Source organism: Pogona vitticeps, chromosome 1 (assembly GCF_051106095.1).
Source record: "Pogona vitticeps strain Pit_001003342236 chromosome 1, PviZW2.1, whole genome shotgun sequence".
Taxonomy (NCBI): domain Eukaryota; kingdom Metazoa; phylum Chordata; class Lepidosauria; order Squamata; family Agamidae; genus Pogona; species Pogona vitticeps.
Genome location: NC_135783.1, coordinates 305,221,308 through 305,247,408, shown reverse-complemented (window position 1 = coordinate 305,247,408; position 26,101 = coordinate 305,221,308). Strand labels below are relative to the sequence as shown.

The following is a 26,101-nucleotide window of genomic DNA, read 5'->3' as shown; positions in this document are numbered from 1 at the left end:
ACTGGGGCTGTGCAGCCCTGTTCTGATCAGGAGGTGCAGCCGGGGGGGGGTCACCCTGCCTTTGGGGGATAGGGCACAGAAAGGGGAAGAATTTTCAGGGGCCATTCCAACGCATACCTGGCAGGGGAGATACCATTATTGCAAAAGTGGTTTTCCCAGGATAAGGCTCATCTATTGCACTCTGGATGTGTGACCCTTGTGATTTCCCCAAATGTGGGAAAATCAACTGCCTAAGTGGGGGACTGTGTGGTTTCCCCTGGTCTTTCTAGAATTACTCTTTCCCCTTTGGTCCTTGGCTGTTTTCATTGCCTGCTGCCATAGGCCTGTTAGCCTTGCTGGTTTTCCAGGTGGGCTGCAAGAAGCAGATACTGGAAAGCCAGCAGTGCAGAATGGTGAGGTCCAAACAGCAAGCAGTCTTTGGTGCCAGTTCAGAGGCCTCCCAGCATGGCAGTGAGAGGCTTCTGGGTGGTGGTGGCTGAACCCCTTTTTTTACTGTATTCACTCCATAAGACGCACATACTTTCTCCACCACTTTTTTGGGGGGGAAAGTGTGTCTTATGGAGCAAAAAATACAGTATATGTTTTATTCCCAAAACTCTGTTAGGTAGGCTAAATTGAGAAGTAGTAACTTACCCAGAGTCATGTAATTGGTGTAATTAATTACTGGGAATTCAAACATACACCACGTAAGTTCATTCCATTCCCTTTCCTCTCACTCTAAATAATTTCCAGCAAGGTAACTGTATCAGTCTAATTTTGCAAGAAGAAAATGCTTTAAGGCCAACACATTTATGATAACGTACATCTTCAACAGACCAGAGTCCACTGGCCTCTTAATTTTTTATTTATTTTATTTTATTTTATTTTACTTTATTTATTTATTTATTTATTTATTTATTTATTTATTTATTTATTTATTTATTTATTTATTTACAATATTTTTAGCTGCACCATTACCAGTGGCTTCTGGGCGGCGTACAACAATATTAAAACTTAAAAACATTAAAAAGACAATATAAAATATCCTATATTAAAACGTATGTACATTACTGTCCAACCACCCTGCACCAAACAAGAGAGACCTGGATGACTTGGCCATGCAAACCTGGTGCCTTCCAAATGTTTTTACTGCAACATCCATAATCCCTGACTACTGGCCATATTGCCTGGGGCAGTCCAAGCCATCTGAAGGCTATGCCTACTACAGAGTCTATTGTGCCCACATTCTAACTCCAGACCACAGTCTATAGCAGTCCACACAGAAAGAATCGTCAAAGGATGGTCAGGAAAACCAGAAAAAAAATACACTTTTAATTAAGTGCCAAAGAATGGTGGCCCTTCATAGTTTACAGGGATATTCAACACTAAATGTTGAGCCTCCACAACTGTAAATATTTTGCTGCTTCTTTAAAAATCCAGATTCTATGGCTATACAGTGGTGCTCCCCATAGCGATGTTAATCCGTTCCAGGATTAACGTCACTAACCGGAAACATCGCTAAACGGAACAAAAAACCCCTTAGGAACGCTTTAAACCCAGTTTAATGCGTTCTTATGGGGCAAAAACTCATAGTTCAGCGAAGATCCTCCATAGGGGCGGCCATTTTCATCACCTCGGTAAGTGAGGAATCCGTCCAGAAAACAGAGGGCGGTCATTTTGGAACCACCGATCAGATGTTTAAAAAAGCATTGTTTTGGCATGATCGGTTCCCCAAGCGGGAAACCGATGATGGCAAAGCACTGCCAGCCAGCCCAGGAGGCACCAGGTGTCCTTAGACGGCGGGCGAGCGAGGGCTCAGAGGCAGCCGCCCGGGGCGGGAAGGGGCTGACCATCCACCCGGTGTGCGCTCGCTCGCTCGCTCGCTAGCCAGCCAGCCAGCCCGGGAGACACCGGGCGTCCTTGGGCGGTGGCCGAGGGCTCGGGAGGAGAGCACCCCCACCCCTGTCGCCGCTTTAAAAAGGCAGGCTCATTCTACTGGTTTTAGTTACACAAACAAGAAGGAACTGAAATAATTCAAGAATAAACCCACTCTTTTTTTAAAAAAAAATCACATATATACACCATAAACGTAATAGAAATACACCAACTGTTAGAAACAAAAATGGCATCTACAAATGCAACCATAGTTTAAAATCAGGACAGTGTTTTCAGGTAACATCTGGGGGGTGGGGAAGAAATGGGGAAATTACACAGGTGACATCTATGGGGTTCTTTTCCTTTTTTTAAAAAAAAGTTGTCCTACCTATCCACACCAAAAATCTTTCCCTAAACTTCTATATGGCACGCACCACACAATGAGATTCCTTGTGCAGGGATAGGTGTCTACTGAAGACTATCCTGCTACATCTTCTATGAGTTCATCTGCTAAGCAGGCACCTCTAAACATCATGGTCTTTTCCATGGCAAGAGGAAGAACAAGAATGAAAAACAAGAGAGAAAAAACAAGAAATGACTGCTGTTCTGGAATATTTTACATGGCCCATTTCATCCAATCAGGATTGCTGAGCCTTACTAAAAGGGTTAGTACCAGTAGTTAAAGACTTTAACTAAACAATGCAAGAGAGAAATATACAAGTTGCACCCCATTCTCTCATGGCGTTGTTCAGGTGAAAAGCAATTGTTTTGAAAAGATGAAATCTGAGTTGTGGCAAATGTGGGGACCCTCCATGTGTAGAAGAGGATCCCATCTTCAAAATGGTCACTTTACATGTGAGCAAAGTGTCAACAGAGGGGGAGAGGTTAGCACATTTCCTTTTTTCCACATTTATGTAACCCTGGTGCCACATTCCTGATTGAGACTAAAGAAATGATCATAGTATTTGCCACCCTTCGCTAAGCCACAGAGGCAAAGTTTGTACAGCAAAAAAGACATTAGTTCAGATTAGGCCAAACTCCAATTTAAATCATGATGTACTAGTAAGGTAAAAGGTAAAGGTTCCCCTTGACAATTTGTCCAGTCGTGTCCAATTCTAGGGGGTGGTGCTCATCTCTGTTTCCAACCCATTGAACTAGCGTTTGTCCGAAGACAGTTTCCGTGGTCAGGTGGCCACCGTGACTACATACGGAACGCCGTTACCTTCCCACCATAGTGGTACCTATTTATCTACTTGCATTTGCATGCTTTCAAACTGCTAGGTTGGTGCGAGCTGGGACTACCAACGGGAGCTCACTGCATCGCGTGGATTCGATCTTACGACTGCAGGTCTTCTGATCTTGCAGCACAGAGGCTTCTCCGGTTTAACCTGCAGCGCCAGTAAGTCCTTGCATTATATTTCAAAGTCAGCATCCAAGGAAATATTCAGTGCTAGGACATGTGTTCAGTTCTTAAGTATCAGAACTATGTTTCAGGTCTTAACCAAGATTTCATACACTCTTCCCAAGATTAATATGTGCACCATGTGTACATACATACTTTATACATGGTTATGCAAACTGTCTGCAATAATGTCTGCAAACTCAGATGCAACCACAAGTACTGTAGTTTCCATTATTCCAGAGAAACAACGTCAGGAGATCAGAGCATTCATGCCAACCACATACAATGTTTTCCAGTTTCAGCAATTCACACAGACTTTTGACTTCATTAGCTAGCCCAACATTAAATAGAGAAAACGGTACTACACACAGTGTTTCTCCGAAAATAAGACAGGATCTTACGTATATTAATTTTTGATCCAAAAAATACACAAGGGCTTATTTTCAGGGGTATTTTATTTTTTCATGTACAACAATCTACATTTATTCAAATACAGTCATGTCATCTTCTGGTTGCTGCACAATGTGTCCCTGGTGGAGAGTGGGATTTCACTTACTGGGGCTTATTTTCGAGGTAGGGCTTATATTACGAGCATCCTGAAAAATCATACTAGGGCTTATTTTCAGGTTAGGTCTTATTTTCGAGGAAAGAGGGTAGTGCCTTATCTATCCCAGGTGTCTTATCTTTGAACTTAGAGAGTTTCAAATGTGTCAGGTGAAAAGAGGCGAGGGGCAGAATTAGATCATTGATCATGTGAGTGAACCAGCCAAGCAAAAGGAAGATAAGCTGGTTGGTGTGTGTAATAAGGAGGCCAGGACAAAGTATGTATTTGTAACACTCATTAATCATCATTATCATCATCATCTGGAACTGCAGAGCTGGAAGGGACCCTTATTGATTTTTGTTTGTTTCATTTTTGTTACCAATTAAGGGAGAGCCACTTCTATCTGTGGAGCAGCAGGTAATTCAAGAGAGGCTTCCACTGGAGGGAAACGTGAGATAGGGAATTTTCCTCTATTTACCCTCCCCTCTGCAGTTCTCTGTGACATGCACCCTGCTGCTCCAGAGCATCTCCTAACCATCCAGAAAAGATTTGGGGGTTGCAAGATGCTACACTGTGGGTTAACTGATAAAACCTTCCCTCCTCCTTTTCTTGCCCACAGGGAACATTCCCATTTGAGCATTAGTTAGGACGCAAGCCAATTTTCCCTTTTCGCAGTGTGTAAGAGAAAAGATGAATGAAATGCAATTCTCTTATAAAGTTAGTTCCAAAATTTGGTTATTTTACTAACATGCATACTATAATAATACAACTGATTCAGGAAGGACACTATAAATCTAATTTTGAAGTAAGCTGCCTCTATTCACATCACATTATTTTATGTTTGTATGAATTAACACAGGTTCATCTCAAAAAAACCCCAATATTAATATGGCTGTAAGATTAGAAAAATTTCATTTAAAAATGAAATCCAGCAGGTATTCATATGCCAAAAACAATACGTCAGTGCAGGAAAACTAAGGAGATATGTAATGGCATTTCTCTTTACACAGCAAACCTAAGAGTAATTTACACATAATGATTAACATAATCACAAAGGCAGAAAACAGTATTTTGATTTGAAGTGCATCTTCTCAAATCAATTATTTCAACAACTCAGAAAATATTTGAAATTAAAAATTTCAGATAGCTTAATGACAACTAGCTACCACTTTAAAAAAATCTAACTTGGAAAAGTGTTTTCCTATAAACATTTACTGCAAAAAGATTTCTGTCGGCTTCAATAACAAAAGGTTTGCTGGTATGACAATCTATTCGAATACAAAGGATATATCAAACCTTGCAGAATCCTTTTGATTTTTCTTCCTACCAATAAATATTGCTGTCCCTCGGGGAAAAATAATGAGTGGATTTTGTATGGAAAATGTCATCCTATCAGTTTAGTGCCTAACTTGAATAGCTCATATAAGCAACTCATTGATGCCATGCGTACTCACTGTCTAGAGATATGACACAACACACACTACCCCCTTTGGGAGTTTCTCCCCTGTTCCTAAGCAGCATTTCACATCTGTGTTTGACAGAAGCACGGAACAGCAGACTGTTCAACATCCACTACCAAAAGCAGGCTCTGCAGGTGAAAAGTTAAAACAGAACCTGGACTCTATAATTCCTACTTTTCCTGCATTTCAGCACAACCTATATCCTAAGTATATCAGGATTTTCTGCAAGAGAAAGAAGTTTTGTGCATTGGTATTTGAGAAAAGCTGGTGGATGTTGAAGCTTTAAATTAATATTTGATATATACTGAACATTTGAGTTCATTAACACTGGTGCATCTGTCCCTATTGTTTGAGAAGATGCAAAGCCCACTGCTCTTTTTCATAGCTTTCTAAAAGAAGAATAACTGAAGTATCATTTAGAGAGCCACTCCAAGGATTTGGAATAACTGGGGGTAAACTGGAAGCAAGCAGCAACAAAACGAAGCAGCACCAGGAATATGAAACAGACACAGTAGAATTTAAACAGCTAGTGTGCAGACTGCATTTCTAATACAGAAGGTTTTCTATCTGGGAGTTTGTCTGAGTATTTGGCGACACAGCATCCACAAATGGTCTTTAGTCATCTACTAGGTAAGTTGCTTTTAAATAAAATGTTTTATCTTTTCTTATAAGAATAGCCTTGCTCAGATTCTGTGATAGAACCAGTCAATTTTGCATGTGCTCTCATTCACACCAAGGCTCACTTTCAAATCTTCACAATGAATGCTTGTGTATCATCTCCCGCACTGTACAAATAATTGATTTTATATATTATTTCCCCCCAACTTATATTATCATAGTCCTTTGCTAGATTTGTCTAGAACTGTTTTCAAAATTTCAAATTGCTCTTTGCTTAAAGCTAGGAAATACAGAAATAATACCCATACAGTATATATATATATACCGTACCACAAATACTATTAACAAAGTAATATTTACTGTTTCTTATTATTTAACAGAAGCTATCAAATCAACGGGTTTAATACAATGGTGGTATCACTTTTAAAGGGATATTTTACCAAAGTCAAACCTATGCTTAAAATATACAAAGAAAAAACCACAGTGACAATTATAGCTGGCTGTGAAACTATAGTAACTGGTTTAAAAGCACAGTATAAAGCCATGAAAGCTTCTTAACATACAATTTAAATGCATGTTTAGGATACAAGAGTTTAGCAACATTACAAGTGCTGTATGATGATTTCCAAATGAGGTAATAAAATAGCACAGCTAAAACTGATTGTTCAAGTGGTTACGATATAGCATATAATACAAATACTGTATATCACTTCATAGTTCCAAGTTAGAACATGGCAGGACTCGGAAAAGAGAGAAAGATTTATTATTTTATATACTAGTAGCCTACTCAGGTCTTGTTTTTGGTATCTGGACTGACAAAACTCTTAAAATCTCTTCTCCTCAAAACCAGCTGGCTATTAATTATCATGCATTACAAAACAAGATAAATTTTCATTTTTAGGAAACCCCATTTTTATTTTTATGTTCTTCATATATTTCATAGTCCAGCTGTCCCTTGTTCTCTCACTCGTTTGTTCTTTAAATATTTCCCTTCCAGTTGTTTCTTCCTCTTCTATAATTAAGATAAACACACATAAACTCAAAGAGTTACACAGTTTTTAGTAGACATGATGATAACTGAATAGCCAAAGGTCTGAAGGGGAGGGGGGATTCTCAGGTGCTAGATATTCTATCAGTCTGTAGAATCATTTTTAAAGGTTTGTTACTCTATGTTCTACCTAGCACATCCTGTGAAGACAGGAAATCACTCATCCACATCTGTTCCCACAATAAACAGAAACACTTGGATTTGAAATGTTTATTCATCCTCTTTACAATAAAGGGCAGGAGAGATTTCCTATTTGCATCTCTCTTCCAGATATCCAACTACCATTTTGATTGGAAAGACAAAATTTCACCCTTCCCCACCTTACCTCTACTTTCAAGTGATGTTTATTTAAGTTCTTCATCTACAAGCAAAATGTTGTGCAGGGTGCATTGGCAGCAACCGAAATGTAACTAATGTTAATGTGAGATTATAATTCAGCATTCTGGTACTTTGAACGCACCAGTAAGAGCACCAATGCATATTGCAGGCAGATCAACTATCTTCCAAAAATTGCCACTTGCCAAAACAGAAAGAACAACAACCATCTGCTATCAGATTGGGATCAAATATTAACTACTTAAGTGTTAAAGATGGATTGTTCAGTACAGTAACTTAAAAATGTACCCAACAGCTACAGACTTCAAGAATGATATGCAGTTTTATAGTCTAAATTATAAATTGGATTATAAAACTACATCCTCAAAACTTAGAACTAAGCAAAGTTTGTAAAATTATACACAAAACTAGTAAGGTTTCAATTTATAAATGCTTTTATTCCAAAAAATTTGAATTTGAATATGCTATTGCTGAAAAGTCTCACTTGATGGCCTAAAATAAAAAGTCTATGTTCATGTCATCAGTAGGGGGTTACTTACATTTTAGTAACACAGCAGAGTCTTGATTAACCTTTATGTGTGGTGTCATGTACAAAGTAGGGAACAAAGACACCTCAACCAAATGCAACTATACAAAACCCTGTCAAAAGTGACTCAAGAGTCATTATCAGGAATGGCTTCCAGTTAATTTGCTCCCTTTTTTTTCAGTCTAATAATGGGAGAAACAAGCCTCTGGGTACATTACCATTTCATTATAAATCAAATATAAAATGATTTTCTTGGATCTCCCAATTCCTTCCTCCTTTAGAAATTATTTTTACACCACATTGTAGCTAAGTCGTATTATACTGGTAGCTAGCATTCTTGTGTTACAAAATATATGAATACTGATATTCCCTATGTAAGCGTTCCGTGTCTAAATCACACTGGCCATGTGACCACAGAAAGATTGACTTCGGACAAAATGCTGGCTCTATGGCTTGAAGAGCGGGATGAGCGCCACCCCCTAAAGTCGGACACGACTGGACAAAAATTGTCAAGGGGAACCTTTACCTTTTACCTATGTAAGATAAATTATTCGATACTGTATATAATAGAAAATGAAAATCTCTGTTATGATATTCAAAACTTGCATTTCCTTAGCATCTGTAATGCTTCATGCTGGCATAGCAGGAATACTATCCAGAATGTGCAAGGGGGTCTATACTTGGACAGTATTTAACTTCCTGGTAGAAAGTTCATTCAAGCTTCTTGAGCCACACCAAGAGGGCAAAAGAAGGGAAAGAATTCTGTAGCCCCTGCTTCAATAATATCACACCCAGTAAATAACCAGTTACATGTAAGTAACTGATTGCACAAAATCCAAATTCCATGTCTGAATGACTCCTATATAATACCAACTTCTTTAAAAAAGACATGGTTTTGTTTTGTTTTTGTGATCACCATCCTTTCTGAAGCACTGAGTTATAAAAGAGAGGGGGAGTGAAGAATGGAGAAAAGGAAAGGAGAAGGGGGAAACAGATCAGAGCTTACAGTTCTGATATAGGGGAACAGAAGATATTCAAATGTGGCTATCTCAGACACCCTACTTCTAGTGTTGAATTGTAGTCACTTTCATGGCCAAGATCAAAGAAATGAGAAATTTAGATTATTGTTGCAAAACAAAGTCTAGCTGTGAATTTTGGCCTGATTCTTCCCCTTATGAAGCTTATAGCCCTTGTTAGGTGGAGATCAAATGTGCTCTAGGCAGACTGTATTAACAAATATAAAAATGGTTTAATATACTTTAAGATGTTGCATTATCTTCAGACTTGTTGTTCTGGAATGTCTTTGGTGAATGCCTGATCTGATCTGGTTTGCTTTTTTGGCCTTTCCCTTTTGTCAACTATCTTCCTCCTTGCCTTTTACAACACCCTGCCTCAGGAAGGCATACAGACCCAAAAAGGGTACCACAATTGTGCACTTTCCTTTTTTAAGGTACTGTAGTGTAAAAGAGACAAGAGCTCAACAGGGCTGATTTTTTTTTACTTTGTTTATCAGTCAACGTCACTACTGATTATTTATAATTCATTGTTTTCCCCAACAACCAAGGTATAAATTATGTTACATTATGATGTTGACATACTAAGGCATAGGTTAACTTCTACAGTTCTGTTTTTTGCTACTTACATAGTCACAGGCCCATGCGTTCCCTAAGAGTGGAGACAAAATATTACATAGGTTGTTGTGGGTTTTTCGGGCTTCTTGGCCGTGTTCTGAAGGTGGTTCTTCCTAACGTTTCGCCAGTAGGAAGAACCACCTTCAGAACACGGCCAAGAAGCCCGAAAAACCCACAACAACCATTAGATCCCGGCCGTGAAAGCCTTCGCGAATACATCAAAATATTACATTGTTCAACTACTGACTTGTTCTGTATGAGCCTCGTGCTCTATTGTTTAAACTGAGAAGTATGGAAGAAATGTGTGTTTTGAACCATAAGCCATTATTTGCAACTAAAGCAATTTTAGTTACTTTACAGAAACAAGGCAGTAACTATAACTAATAACTCTGGTGACATCTTTGAACTGAAACTATAAGTAACTAGCTTGCTATAGTTTTCCAAACACTGTAACACACCCTGTTTGTACATTGGGCTTTAGCCATTTTACTGCTACAACTCTAAAAATCTGGACCAAAAAAGAGAGTTGAAACTTGTCAAATTACAAATAGCAATACTGATAAAAGATACAATCATTGTGTAACTAATGGATTTTTTCCTAAAAAGTACAGCATTTTTTCCATAAGAGATGAATACATAACAAAGATACTAAGGGACCTGATTTAGGTTTTCCTCCCATCCATTTGTCTTGTCTTTATGATAAATTTCTCATTTTGTAAGCTTCTTTATTTTCATTTTTCAAATTTAAAACAAAGCACATCAAAAATCTGTTATTAAAAAACTGTTATGAAAATTTCACAAGAAACATATTTATATTAAAATAAGTAAATACACCTGCTGACCATTAGAATTAAATGGTATAACAAATTACATTTGTATTAAAGTTGTGGAAAAATTGCGAGTTTCCTTATCATTAATTTTTTTTTCTCTTACCAAGGCCCTCAGCTGATTAATTGTTGGTTCACTCTTTGCTGAATACAATGTCTGCTTATCAAAGCCAGAGTCAGCATTTCACCAAGACTCTGAACATCTGGCACATTCATGTGTCTGATTCTGAGTTATTCATATCTTTTGGCTATATCCCCAGAAGCATATTCTGAACAGGTTGATTCTCTCATCGAAAGAGCTCAGTTTAGAGATGGATAACTTTTGCTCAAAAGCTGACTTTCGCAACTTCAAATCAATATGGACCAACAATCTGTATCTGTAATAAACTAAACACAACAAGATGTACAGATCTGACCTAGATCAACTTAAACAGTTAATGGTGGTGAAGAATGTAGCATGTCTATCTGCAACATCAGTAATATACAACTCCATTGTCACAAAAGTACAGATCATTTCCCACTGTCTGTGAAACACAGGCAAAGATGATCCCTAGCAAATATCAGGCATAAACTATTGTTTTAATTATTTGTCTCAGTAGTTTATCTTGTATTATAGCTTATCCTATCCTCTCCAGACATATTGACAAAGAGTTAGATAGATCAATATTCACAATATTCATACAGTAAAGATGGACTCCAACCAAAGCTAAACTAGAAGTGTTCCGTGATAGAGGGCTCCCATACAAACACTCAAAGGCACAGTAGTCAGTCTGTTTGTTTTTTAAAAACAAACATTTTCTCCCTCACAGTAGTAGTAGATAAATGGGAGGGTTTTAAATTGAAGACAAAACCGTCCAGATCTGCCATAAAATTCCATTCATGAAAAATACGCACATTTCTGTACAACTGCCATGGGCACTGGACAAGTGTCAAACAACGTTGTAATATCACTGTTAGGAATATAAATTCCCCCTTCCCTCTGCTTATGTAGTTTGTAAACTTTTGTTAAAGAGGGAAGGAGGATTCAGCTTTTCGTAAGTATAGTCATGCATGGGGAACCATTAAGTGGGGAATCCACTGTACAGTACTTCTGTTTTAGTTCTGAAAAGAGAAACCTTGATTGACCAAGGGAAGAAATCTTTGTGTGATCTTTTAAACACAAACAACAAAACACAGTAAAACAAAACCTTCTGCTAGAGAGATATGGGTCACACCATGTTCTGTTCTTCAAAATAACAAAGTTGCTCCTGTTACGTGTGCCCAAATATAAATGATAAGCTGTATAAAACATGAAGTGATAAAACATGTCCTCAGGCCCTCATTTGTCTTTTGCAGTTGTTCATTTCACTTGCTTGCTTTGGATGGTTCCTAGATCTCCTTTTAATCCCTTTCATGCTCTAAATATCATATTTAGGGAAAAACCAGAGGATAGGGATTTTATGTACAAATAGGTTCAGTATAAAAAAGAGGGGGAAAGTAACAACAATAAAAAAGAGGAAGCAGAAACAGATAGAACTAGTAACTTGCCAAACTATTAATTTTCATGCTATAAAAGAAAGTGGAATCCTAATCAGCACAGCATAAGGTGAATTCTGCACTAGCTATAACGGAATATATTTGGGTGCCAATCTGGAGGTACTGAAGCAGATGCAGAAAGATCAGTAGTGAAGAATTATAAGATTTGGCTTGCTAAACTAATATCCTATTTCACTTATGTCACCCACCTAAGACACAATTAAGAGGGTATTTTTTTTCTCTAAATTTAAGTTATATGTTCATTACATTCAGATAACAGGCAGTACGAAAGCACATAAAATCTAAGTTCTTGACATGGTCTTCTTTTTGAAATACTTTCAAAGTGATATACTTCTCTGTCCCCAGGCAAATGTGACATTTTCTGCACACAGCTTTTCAGTTCCTGAAGCAGAAGGAAAATAAAGCACTAAAAGACTCTGAGAATACAAGTTTAAGACTAAATAGTACCAAAAACTAATAAATGGCCCCGGTTTTATTAAAAGCTTGTAAAACAAATAAGAAAATATAAAACAAAAAGTAAACCAATGGTTAATCATTTCACAATGAGCGATGCGTCCCTTACTTTTTTTTGACATGTCTACAGTATTTGGTTTCCTTGGATGAGATATATGGTTTCTTTCTAATATTTGATTTATTTACAAATATAGAAACAAAATGAAAACAAAGAGGTACCCCAACAATAGATCCTCAGAAATAGCATAGACAAAAACCATTCTAGCCAATCCCAGCTACAAAAAGATAGCTACCCTCATTCTTATATTTAAAACTACACACATTTGGGGGAGTTGTTTTTGTTTTTCTCTGCTTCCACATTTCAGCCAAGATTTTTCACATTTGCCCATTTCTGAAAGATAACTTGTGTGAAACACGCTAGGGAACTTTCCATGTACCTATTCTGTCATTAGCTTTCACAAATGAAACATGAAGTTTTTTGTCACCAGACATGAGGTAATTCCTGCAGTAAGGGAAAGTAAGGGAAAGGAGTAATGAATGGGTGGTGGGAACTGGTGATCCTGTACGAAATCATTCTGATTTGAGAATCATGATGTATTTTGCAATATTGCTATTAAAGCTTCACCATCCCACCCAACTAACGATAAAATTAAACTCAAATATAGCAACAAGAGTAATATAAACCATGGACAATGAAACCATGTGGCAACAACTGAAATAGATTATACAAATGAAGGTCAAGAGAAAACTACTATAGGGGAAGACTATTACTAAAGGCTTCTTTAAAGAGCTTTGCCTTAACTAACATGCAAAAGGCCTGGAGGGAGGGGGCTTTGTGAACCTCAGATGGAAGTGAGTTCCACAAAAACAGAGCCACTACTGCAAAGAGCTGGTTCCTAGTTAACACCTTCCACACCTCCCTCAGTGTATGTACCCATAGCAACAAAGCCTGAGAGGAAAGGGTGATAAGGCCGGGCAGCGGTCCTCTGGCAGAGAGGCTCCAGCAGGCATCAAAGGCCCATGTAGAAATGCAATACAGTGGTGCCTCGACTTACGACCATTTCGAGTTACTATCAGTTCCAGCTGCAAAATTTTGCTTCTACTTGTGGCCGGAGCTTCCACTTATGAACAGAAAAAGGCAGGGAAAAAAGGCGGAAAATTCAAATTTCTAACTGTAGGTGGTGATGAGGCTGCTTCTCTGTAGCTCTTTCGCCCCAGCAGTTGCAGAGTGTGCGTCGTTGTAGGAGGCTTGGGACTGCCTCCTTCTGCTTCTGAGTGAGTGTGTTTTTGTTTCTGCAGGGAGGCTTCGGGCTGCCTTGTAAGGTAAGGTGCTGTTTTCTGCTTTGTAAAAAATGCTCTGGGTGTCTTTGCAACGTGGTTTTGGGCTGGAGGGGTTATGTTTTTGTGCTGTGATGGGTCTTGGGGGTTTGTTTGTTTTTGGTGTTTTTTTCCCCCATATCCGATGGGGCTTGGTTTTTTTGTTGCTTTTTGAAGTGTTTTTCCCATTTCCAATGGGTCTTGGGGGTTGTTTGTTTGTTTTTGGCTTCCCCCTCCATTTCCAATCGGTCTGGGGGGGTGTTGGTTGTTTTTTTAGTTTTTTTCCATTTCCGAAGGGTCCTGCATGCTTCCCTTCCATGAGCCTTGTGGCACAGTGGTTAAACTGCTGTACTGCAGCCAAAACTGTGGTCACAACCTGAGGTTCAATCCCAGGTAGCTGGCTCAAGGTTGACTCAGCCTTTTATCCTTCTATACATTTCCAATGGGTCTTGCACGCCTGATTGCTTTTCTCCCCCCCCCCCCTTCAGCCGAAAGGGATTAATCACGTTTCCAATGAGTCTTGCAGTGATTTTTTTTTGGTGCTATTTTTTCTTTGGTCGGAATTGATTAATTGCATTTCAGCGCATTCCTATGGGAAATGGTGCTTTGATTTACAACCATTTCGAGTAACGTCCATCTTCTGGAACGGATTATGGTGGTAAGTCGAGGCACCACTGTAGTCTGAAACTTTAAATGAGAAAGCAGCTTTATAGCAAACCGTGAAAGGATCAGCAGAGGTTGGACCAGATGAAAGACAGATCAGCAGAGGTAAGACCGAGGAAGGAAAGAAAGAAGGATGGCTGTGGGCTGTAATGTAACTGACACTGCATCCAGTATGAAGGGTGAACTCCCAAATGAATCCGTAGCCCTGTGTGAGCACTCAATGCATTTTCTAAAGTAATACAGTCCATACCTTGTGGCTATATCCACTCATGGAAAAGGCTTCAGGAGTTAACCTAGAGGCAAAATCCGGAACTGGAGTCCCGAAGGCAGTTCGTATCGTTCTGCCAACTCCTGCAACGTTGCTGAAACCAGTTGTATTGGCTCTTGCCTTTCCATTGGACCATTTCAGCAATGTGGAGAGGGGGAATCTGCTGCTTGGGTAACAGCTTATCCTCCATATTATTTTACCCAGGATTCATGCTCTGGAGAGGACACTCCTCGACACAGAGCACATTACCATAGTCTCTCGAGACTGAAGGATACCTATGTTATACTACCAGGCCATGAATCAAATAACAGCAAAGTCAAATCTTTCCAATTCAGCTTTCCAGTATAGTCACACCCAAACATACTGCTTGCATGTTTTTCAAGACTTTGGTTGTACTTTCTCAGTACAACTGTATGTTGCATCTCACACTCTAGGTAGCAAGAAGCTCTGTTTAAAAACTTAACTTCTATTGCACTCCATGGCTCCTTTATAAAACTTCTGCCCATTAGGCATCTTAACCTCAACTATCAGCAAGACTGAACAGCACACCTTACCAATGCTTCATGAAACAATGACATAGAGCAGCCTAAATTTGACTATATAGCCAACCATCACAGTTGAGTCTAGCTGAAAGTCATGTCCAAGTTGCAATTTAAACAACCTGTTTTAGTTGTCTGCCAATTGCACTGAACATTTTAGAAAATCTGTATAGAACTGCCTATCACACTGTCTGAAGGTCACTAAATTAAACAAGTAACTCTTGAGGTGTGCTCATTCATTTCCTAAGCATAGCATTCTGGTCAAAATTAGATACTTCGAATATGACTTAATATGACTGCTGGTAAACTAAAATACGCAGATAATATTTTCACAAGTAAAAGTTACCAGGTTATACTTAGATTATGTAATTTTTACATCACAATTTCCTTTGTTGTTTGTTAACAACACTTCATTTTGACATAAATAATGAAAATGCATACTAATGTACAAAAATGGCAAAGATGAAGAGACTGATGGCACACCAAGGACCATATGAATACACTTCATTTATCATTCTTAACTTCCACAAACAAGGTAAGAGAATACCAACTTCTTAATTTTAAATTTTAATGATCCTGAAACCCTGCAAAGAGTCACCATGTCAGACACATGATTATGATGATGACTCATTTTAATTTGTCCTAACCACATTATAATGTGGCATTGATCTTTACTCCTCAATATGAAATATATAAATAACTTCACAAGTACATAATAGGTCACACCCTTTCACACAAGAGTATCTACCCCAGTATTTTCTGCTACTCTTTACACAGTGTTACAGCATATCTGTGTACTGACAAGGAAATTCCCCTGAGTTCAACTCAGTGGAAAATGGTTGTTGTGAGTTCTGACTCCTGTCTTCTGAAGATGCCGGCCACAGAGACTGGCGAAACATTAGGAAGAAAAACCTTAAGAACATGGCCAAACAGCCAGGAAAACTCACAACAACCATCGGATCCTGGCCGTGAAAGCCTTCAAGAATACATTCAGTGGAAAATCTCAACAAAAAGGAATGCAACAACTACAATGGGCCCACATAGACTTATCAAGAACAAGTCATTTCAGTTGCCTCCGCCTGCCATTCTGATACTGTAAATAGCCTCAAAGATTTATTTCAAAAATTTAAAAATGCTGTAATCACAGGGTACTGTGATTCAGTTTTCCACAAAATCTCCAACAACATACATTTCCACAAGCAAGTAGGACATACTGTAGGTTACATGATACTACTATAAGGTAGATTCAGGGTAGCTTAAACTATATTGCTAGGCAGACTCAAAACTGTTAATGTAGACAATAATCCAAATGCTGTTCAACAGTCCTATTCAGTCATACTTTAAAGAATATGGAACACAGACAAGCTAAGAGGAGTGCACTAGCCCCATCTGTATTCTCTTTAAACATGGAAATGGGACTGTCTGCAGAAGGGTAGTCTCCATATGTGGGTAGAATCCTGATGGTTGGGTCACAGAGGGGGAGGAAGGTACCAAGGTACAGCATCTACCCCTTCTTCAGATAGTTGTATTTCCATAATTAAAACAACAATGGAGGGGTGTAGCTGCTTCCCTCAATGTGTGTGGGCTCCACATGCTTTAAAGTTTGTGAGAATAGGCTCTGTTCAAGTGAACAGACAAGTGGTATACCATTAAATGTCTATCAATGGCTTGGGCAAAGCAGTACAGTGATACTAATTGGAGAATATGAAGGGAGTGTCAATAGCCTTGTAACCTAGAAATACTGTACTGATTTAAATAGGACCGAGATGAATCCATTTTGACAGAACTGATTTATTTTCAGCTGAAATTAATTTCAAAAGAGATAAATGCATGTTTCTGTAGTTAGATAAGAAAAACGTAAGGCACACATATAGGACTAGTAAAATCTGAATTGACAGCAGCACATGTAAAAAGGTTTTGGGGTTTTAGCAGACACAGTTTTATTCATCTACATTCATCTTTCTGTATGCCTGAGGCATCTCTACAATAGTGTAATTTAGATTGCCAGTCAAGTCTGTAATGGCCTTGTCCACAAAAACAACACTGCTTTACCAATTGTACAGTTAGGTTCACTTATTTCTTACATCTTCTCAGCCATGTAGTTGTAGCCATCTACAATTCATTAGGCATACTGATGGAAACCACAGGATTATGAAGCTGCACTTCATTAGTTATGTACTGACATTTTTAGAAGTGTAATGTTCTCATGGTACATACCATGAACATGCTTGAAACACACTGTATGGCTGCAACAGATAAATAACGGCAGCAGAATATGTAGTAAAATTAACGCTGTGCTTGGAAACAAAAATCTGAACATGCATCAGTCTTATTCATGTCCTTCAAAAAGGTAGTGATAATCCAGATTTTAACAAACACGTAACAGGTAAAAAAGGGAGACTAAATAAAGAAAATAGGAATATAAGAAATACATGTGTCTTTCAAAGAAACATTTTTCTTAGTAAGAAGGTAAGAAATACAGAATTTCCTGAAGTATGTACCAAGAGCTATTCAGCACAGAGAGTCAATTTCTGATTTCATTGTTGAATGGTGGTAGGAGTCATTGGTTACGAATTTCTGAAGGCTCTTTCAGAAAGCAGCCAGGCGAGAGAGAGAGAGAGAGAGAGAGAGAGAGAGAGAGAGAGAGAGAGAGAGAGAGTTAGAGAGAGAGAGAGAGAGAGAGGAGGCTGGTTTGTTTGACTGACTCACTTTCAACCTTTACTGCGAGGTGAATCAGATAACCTTCCTTTTCCAGTGTAGATGAAATACTCTAGCTCACAAAAAGTATGATGTTTCTAGGATAGCTATAGATAATTCAGATTGAGATACAGATGAAGATATTATTTGTTTTCAAGGCCTTGACAGAAAGGGAGGCAAAGATGCTCTCAGTGATTAAGGTAACACCCTTAAGATGTATAAAACCAAAATAGCCATGTGTGAATTATTTTTCTATGAGGGGATCCCATGCAGGTAGGGCATCATCCAAATTACAGAAGAGTGATTATGTGTCTTGTTCTTACATAATCAGCTTCTGTGGCAGCTTCTAGTATTTGAAAGAAACCTAATTTGGCAGCAGACAAAATTGGGAATTATAGGCTCATTGCCAATGTTTCTTTCTTAAAGTGGTTGAGAGGGTGGTGGCTGATCAGCTCCAGGCACTCCTGGAGGAAATTGATGCCCTTGATCTGTTCCAGTCAGGCTTCAGGCCGCAGCATGGCATGGAAACAGCATTGGTCACCCTGCAGGATTACCTCCTGAGGGAAGCTGACAGGGGCAATATGTTCTTGTTGTTCCTCTTCAATATCTCAGCAGCCTTTGATACTGTCAACCACGGGATCCTCCTGGGGTGGCTCTCCGAGCTGGGGATTGGTGGCCTCGCTTTGGCATGGCTCCGTTCCTTCTTGGAGGACTGCTCCCAGAGAGGGCAGCTTGGTGAGTTGACTTCCATCCTGTGGATCGTCAATTGTGGGGTTCCACAGGGGTCGATCATCTTGCCAATGCTATTTAATATCCATATGATGCCACTGGGTGAGGTCATCCGGAGTTGTGGGGCTTGGTGTCATCAGTATGCTAATGACACCCAGCTCTACCTCTCCTTTTCTCCAACTGCAGAGGATGCTGTTCCATCTCTTGAATGCTGCTTGGGGACTGTTCTGGGGTGGATGAGGGCAAATGAACTGAGGCTGAATCCAGACAAGACAGAAATCTTGCGCGTGGGCAGTCCTGGTGTCAGTGGGTTGGGAGACTTCCCTTCCTTTGGCAGAATGACTCTTCGCACGAAGAATGAGGCTCACAGCCTGAGCATCTGTCTGGACCCGGATTTCACAATGGAAACTCAGGTGACATCTGTGGTCTGGCCAGCCCATTTCCATCTTCGGAGGATTGCCCAGCTGCGTCCCTATCTAGACAGAAGGCACTCATGACTTTGATTCATGCACTCATAATCTCAAGAATAAACTACTGCAGTGTTCTCTACATGGGGCTACCTTTGAGATTTATGTGGCGACTTTAACTGGTTCAGAATTCGGTGGCCAGATTAATAACCATGGTGAAGAAATTTCAGCACATCTCCCCCATTCTGGTCATTCTTCGTTGGCCACCAGTTTTTTTCCACATTGACTTCAAGTTTATGATGATGACATTCAAAGCCCTAAACGGTTTAGGACCTCGGTATCTAGCAGAATGCCTGCTCCCAGCCAGATCTGCGCCTGGCACCCTCACTGGACAATTTTAAACGAGCATTGAAAACTTGGCTCTGCCATCAGGCTTTCCTTGAGCATTAAGCTGCTGATATCTCTGCTTCCCTTTCATCATCCTTTTGCCATCCTTTCATCATCCTTTCTACCATCTTTATTGTCGTCATTTAATTGTTTAGTTGTGTCCGACTCTTTGTGACCCCATGAACCAGAGCACGCCAGGCCCTCCTATCCTCCACTGCCTCCCGGAGTTGTGTCAATTTCATGTTGGTTGCTTCGCAGACACTGTCCAGCCATCTCATCCTCTGTCTTCCCCTTCTCCTCTTGCCGTCACACTTTCCTAACATCAAGGTCTTTTCCAAGGAGTCTTCTCTTCTCATGAGATGGCCAAAGTATTGGAGCCTCAGCTTCAGGATCTGTCCTTCCAGTGAGCACTCTGGGTTGATTTCCTTTAGAATTGATAGGTTTATTCTCCTTGCAGTCCAGGGGACTCTCAAGAGCCTCCTCCAGCACCACAATTCAAAGGCATCAATTCTTCGGTGGTCAGCTTTCTTTATGGTCCAGCCCTCACTTCCATACATTGCTACTGGAAAAACCATAGCTTTGACTATTCGGACTTTTGTTGGCAAGGTGATGTCTCTGCTTTTCAAGATGCTATCAAGGTTTTTCATCGCTTTCCTCCAAAGAAGCAGGTGTCTTTTAATTTCAGGGCTGTTGTCACCATCTCCAGTGATCATTGAGCCCAAGAAAGTAAAATCTGTCACTGCCTCCATATCTTCCCCTTCAGTTTCCCAGGAGGTGATGGGACCAGTGGCCATGATCTTAGTTTTTTTGATGTTGAGTTTCAGGCTGTTTTTTGCACTCTCCTCTTTCACCCTCATTACAAGGTTCTTTAATTCCTCCTCACTTTCTGCCATCAGAGTGATATCATCTGCATATCGGAGATTGTTGATATTTCTTCCGGCAATCTTGATTCCGGCTTGGGATTCCCCCAGTCCAGCCTTCCACATGATGTATTCTGCATATAAGTTAAATAAGCCGGGGGACAATTTTATAGCCATATAGACCATGTTTATATGTTTTAATTTATCCAACTAGTTATTGTATCTGCTGAATTTTTGTATTGTTTTATTCTTATTGTTTTTTAATATTGTGTTGTTTGTCTTGTTGTTGTTAGCCATCCAGAGTGGCCTGGCTGCCAGATGGTGCGGGGTATAAATCTAATAAATAAATAAACAATGAACTTTTTTTATTCAACAGATTTTGTTTATTTGACAGTGTTACAATTAAATGTTAAAACTTCCTGAAACTTAAATAAATATAACCAATGTGCATGCAAGAACAATCAAGCAAAGCAACTAGGAATTATTAAAAATACTTATCTGTTTATTAGATTTGTGTAACACCCATTAGTGTGAAAGCACTACTCTGGACAGTTTACACTCAATTAAAACAATTCATATGAATAAAAACAACAAGATAACAGCCAAAATATCCAGTGGCAGAAATATAAAATGAAAAACAGCATGGCATGTAACCATATAGAGCAGTCAGAAACAGGTCATACATGGTTGTCAAAAAAGGCCTCTCTTAATTAATATACTTAATTATAGGAATCATAATGGACTTAATGCAATGTTACTTTTAACCTGAGTAGACCCATTGAAATGAAAGAGATTTGCTAGTTACAACAGCAGTTCTACCAGCTGGGACTAACACTGGCTTTAAACCTCTGAGTAAATAGAATTGCAGTAACTGTATAAAGATATACTTTGGGCAGTTTATTCCAACCTGCTCACAATACTGAATTGGCAGAAAGCTCAATATAACTGGAAGCCAATAGCTCAGTCCTAACATGTAAAACTTAGAAGTACACCTGGATCTGTCTCTCACTGAAGGTTCAGGCGGCCTCTGTGGTTCAGAGTGCTGGAACCATCTTTGACTGACCAACCAGCTGCATTCTTTCTGGAAAATTGATAATCTGGCCACAGTCACTGATGCAGTAGTAGCATCCTGATTAGACCCTGTTGGAGTTTTTAGAACCTCACATGCTGCCTGTAGTTTGCTTGGCTAGGAGGGACTTTTCTGGGCTGGGGTGATTGTCAATATATCCAGCACTAACCATCAGCTCTCTGATTTCAAAGAAAGCCCTGCCTCTCTGTTGAGTATTGTTCCTTCCCTACTTTTTTTGTCTGTTGAAGTTAGTCATGTTTGTTTGTTCGCTGTTGACCTATTCACAACTGCAAGTAATAAATTTTATTCTTTCTTCTACAAATGTCTTACAGTGAGTTATTGAGACCTTAAGTGCCAGTTAATGAGAAAGGGATGGTCTATCTGGGGAACTTGTAGCTATTCTCCCTTGTGAGTCTCTGTATTTCTACTGTGTAACGTAAAGGAATTTTATAAAAAATTCAAGGTCTGTAACAAACATTTCAATGCAATCTACACAGGGCTGTTGCAAAAGTGACAAAGCAGCAGCAGTGGGCACAATATATGGTAACTACACTGCTAAAAGGAGCATCTCTAAGTAAAACCATACAGAATACATGGCACTAATTTGAAATAACTTGTGATCACTAACAAACAAGGTGTGAGTGATCACATTGAAAGCCCTAAATACTTAAAGATCTCTATGCTTGATAGAAAGCTTCTTTGCATATACAACTACCCAAGTACTGAAATCTGCTGGGGAGGTCCTCCTTTGTGTTCCACCAATGGGCATCACAACATATATGGAGACATGGGAGAGGGCCTTCTCTGCTGTGGCACACTAACCATGGAATGCCTTCTCACTTGACGCCCGAGTGACATCAACACTGATTATATTTTGATGTCATGCTGAAAGGTGACTCTTTATCAGAGCCTTTGGTATCAAATGCCTTCGCTTGACAGGTTGTGCAGTTTCAGTTTTACATGCATCAAATTAATCTGAACAGCCGTCTTGTTTGTACCCTACCTTGAAACCTCTAGGACAGATGAATGAATGAATGAATGAATGAATGAATGAATGAATGAATGAATGAATGAATGAATCAATCAATCAATCAATCAATCAATCAATCAATCAATCAATCAATCAATCAATCAATCAAGGTGTCACTGAGCTTAATTTCAGTAATACATTCATTCCTATGGGAAAGTCAGAAAGATATCCTCAGAACCAACATCCTCCAGTTCCAGAACAAACTGTTTTCAGACCACTGAGCAGGCATTACTATTATTAAGAAATGAAGACTATGAGCTGTTAAAGTAACAAAGTACTGTAATTAGCACATAGTGTTCTTATTGTGATTTATGATCACATGAAGCATATTTATTGTATGAATAGTACATGTTAACTTCAAAATAATGACTCAGGACAACATTAAAATGCTACCAACAGAATCACACCCAGCCATCTACATGACATGATACCCATAATTCCAGCTATATTTTTTCACATCATATTCTGAATTATCACTTACGCTAAATAGAGATAACCTTTTCACAGAACACTAATCAACTTGAAAGGGCAGAGTTTCACTCTAGTGACATTCAGTAAGCATGATTTTCCTGCATCGAGGAGGCGGGCTGGACTTGATGGCCTTATAGGCCCCTTCCACCTCAAATTTTCTGTAATTGTCTGATCTTGTCATATACACAATTGCTCACTGCAAGTTTTAAAAATCACTTTTTAAGCTCACATGTGAATTTAAACTAAAATAAATAGTAAAAATGTACATACTTGGAAATTACAGAAGTATCCGTTTTATTTTATTTCTATGTGCTCGGGGAAATAAATTGTGACATTTCCTGTTTTAGCACTTCAACATGTATTTAAAAAAGGAACAGCTTGTTCAATAAGAAAAAAAAATTAAGCAATGCTGGAAACTTTTAGAAAGGAAATGTTGAACAGATGGAAATCCAACCTACAATGTTGCCAGTTTCTTCATTTTTATTATAACAGTGTGATGTATTGGTGTATTTTTAAAGGGACCTGACTAATTTCTGAATTGTTTTTTATTTAGCAAAGTTTTCCTTCAAACAACTTAGGGAATCACCTTAGCCATTTTGCAGCTCACATTTTCTGCTATATAACATGACAATGATGTCCTATTATCAATAATCTTCTTTTACATGTTTGTGTTTAAGACTTCCTATTTCTTTTCTGGAAGGTCGACATGGTAAAAGGCTTTGCTGTAGTCTATAAAGCACAGGTAGATCTTCTTTGATTCATTTCAATTACTAGCAGATATCTGCAATACAATCTCAAGTGCCTTTTTCTTTTTGGAATCCAGCATGAGCATCACCCATTTCTTGCTCCATATAAGATAAAAGCCGTTGCTGCAAAATCTTGAGCATCACTTTGCTTGCATGGGAAATTACAGCAATGGCCCAACAGTTACTACACTGCTTGGCATCTCCTTTTATGAGGACTGGGGTGTATATTGAATGTGTCTAATCTGTGGGCCATTGTTTTGTTTTCCATATTTGTTGGAATATTCTTTTTAGGATTTTAACAGATCTGGTCTCTGTGGTCTCATGGTCAGATAGTCTGCTTACCCCTAGCAGATTATGCTGTATCTTGCCTCAGTAGTAGAGCCACTTCATTTCTTCTGGAACAAATATACATTTCCCAAGTCTATTTAATATTTCAGTTAATCCAAAGGTTTGGTGCTAAAATACAGTATATTACAGGGCAATCTACAGATTCTGAGCCAGTGGTTGGTTTGCTAACAATTACATCTAGCTATCAAGAAACATTTTTAAACATTCAACCTGTCAGTATCTCTAGATTTCTGTGAAGTTCAGTCCACAATTGATTTAGTGTATATACACATATACACTGGAAATATAAAGAAGTTGAACATTTGAGTAGTGTAAGAGAGAACTGAGGTTTCATTATTTTTTTATTTAAAAAAAACATTGTTGTCTTAATCTGCAGTAAGGGCATGTTGCTCACAATCCTCTGCCACCAACTTTCATACCTGGGACAGGAATTTCCCTGCATTCTTGCCCTCCGGTGTCTGCTCCCTGTCTCTCTGGGTTCTGAACATACTGGACAGCAAGTCAACAGTGCTAACTGAATCACCATGGAAATGGACCTGAGATTCAGGGCCACTAACTGCTCAGACAAATATAAGAGATAATCCAAACCATTGGTTTAAGATGTTACCATCTAGGAATCTCACCTTTTAAAATCTCCTCTACATGATGTACTACATGACTGCTAAATAGTTCAGTGTTTTAGGGATCTGGCTATAGAACCAGAGACTGGGAGCTTGATTCCCAATTGTGCTTCCTTAACAGAGGCTGGATTTGATGATCCATAGGGTCCCTTCCAGCTTTACAGTTCTAAGACGATGATGATGATTCCAGTTCTGTGACTGAAGTTAGAAAATAAAGAGCCCTGTTGGAACTTATGTAGTTTAGGTTGCAAACTTTTCAGGGGATCAGCAGATGTCTATTTTTTTTTTAACTTAAAGAAGTCTGTACAGTTCCTTGTGCACTGGAAGAGAATTATAAAGCATTATCTACACATGGAAATTATAACATTAGGTAAATGGGGCAATGTCTCACCTCAGGTAAGAACTAATCCTTATCAGACCACTCTTGCAGAACTGTCAGCGTCAGCACACTTTGTGTGAGTGTGGGTGTGAACAAAGGAAGGCGTGCAGAAAGAGGGAGGGAGGTCTTGAAACTAGTGCTGAAAAAAGGAACCCTCTTGACGTTCACACTGTCAAGATCCATGTTATACCACAGCCACATTTCAGAGTTTTAAAATCTGTATGTTAAGAAATTATTTTTGCTAAATTTCACTCCACCCTACTTCCAGTACAAAGGTGACAACAAAAGAAAAACACAAGGAATTCTATGTCCAAAGGCAATTTTCCCCAGCCACAGGAAACTGTAAATTCAAGTCTACAGTGCCTTCCATTCCCCTCTTATCTCTTCTTAATGAAGACGAAATGACATCTCATTACTGACTTTTACTCAACTGTGCATAGCCACATCCATTAGGAATATCAGAGCAGCTGCCTGCAAAAGTGTGAAATGCTATCAGCCTTTTATATTTTCCCCACATATATTATTCCAGTATAACACCTGAACACTGTCCAAAACTGACTCAGAGGAAACCTTAAAATATTCTACTCATAGGGGAAAGAACAGCACATTATTTAATATGCCGTTTACCACCTGTAAATGTACAGGAAAAAAAGGCTGCTGACATTAAAAAAAGGAAAATGATAATAATCTAGTTAAAATGAAATACTTGTATTTAAGCCAGCTGAGTTCCTTTGATTATGGCAAGCCGACACAAGCTTAAATGAGCTCTGGGATGAACTGAAAAATCTATTTTTGGAAAGACAGATCAATAAGTGACCAGGGGCAACTTTTCAAACACAGAGGAAGTCTTCTAGTCCAGTCATGTTATGCTGTTATTTCCACTTCTTTTGTTTCTTCTGCTTGAACAGAAATTTTACTAGTTTCAAGATTCGTTCCCAAAAGGCTTTACTAGAGACCTGAAATTCACCTCCACTTACCAGCACTTTTGTTTAAGCAAAAACACAGCTGGTAGAAGAGGCTAAATTAGCATTTCAAATCCATATTTAAAATTGAAAACATAGGAAATAATAGTTGTATTATCAAATGGAAACAAATCTAACAAATCTACACTTAGCTTTAATTAATGGGTCACAGAATAAACTGAAAAATAATTAGTTGCTCTGTTTAATCAAGTAAAAGCAAACCAAAAGCAAACCGTGCTGCTTATACACAATCCAACTGCACTTAAAACACTTTCTGGTCAGTTTACAATTACATTATGCAGGCTACACATAGCCCCTAACCCCCACCCACCCCCGTGAACTAGGTATTCAATTTACCAACCTTGGAAGGATGG

General features: G+C 38.9%; 2 protein-coding genes and 1 pseudogene across 3 annotated transcripts in view; 2 read left to right on the top strand and 1 right to left on the bottom strand.

Moving 5' to 3' along the window:
- Positions 1 to 26,101, bottom strand: part of AVEN (apoptosis and caspase activation inhibitor) — a 131,763-nt gene that overhangs the window by 51,329 nt on the left and 54,333 nt on the right. The window lies entirely within an intron of this gene.
- On the top strand, positions 110 to 259 carry LOC140703569 (U1 spliceosomal RNA; annotated as a pseudogene).
- CHRM5 (cholinergic receptor muscarinic 5) overlaps positions 4,185 to 26,101 on the top strand; it is an 85,290-nt gene continuing 63,373 nt past the window's right edge. Inside the window, exon 1 of the mRNA XM_020795754.3 lies at positions 4,185 to 5,890. The gene's annotated coding sequence lies outside the window, so the exon portion shown is untranslated. The remainder of the gene's footprint in view (positions 5,891 to 26,101) is intronic.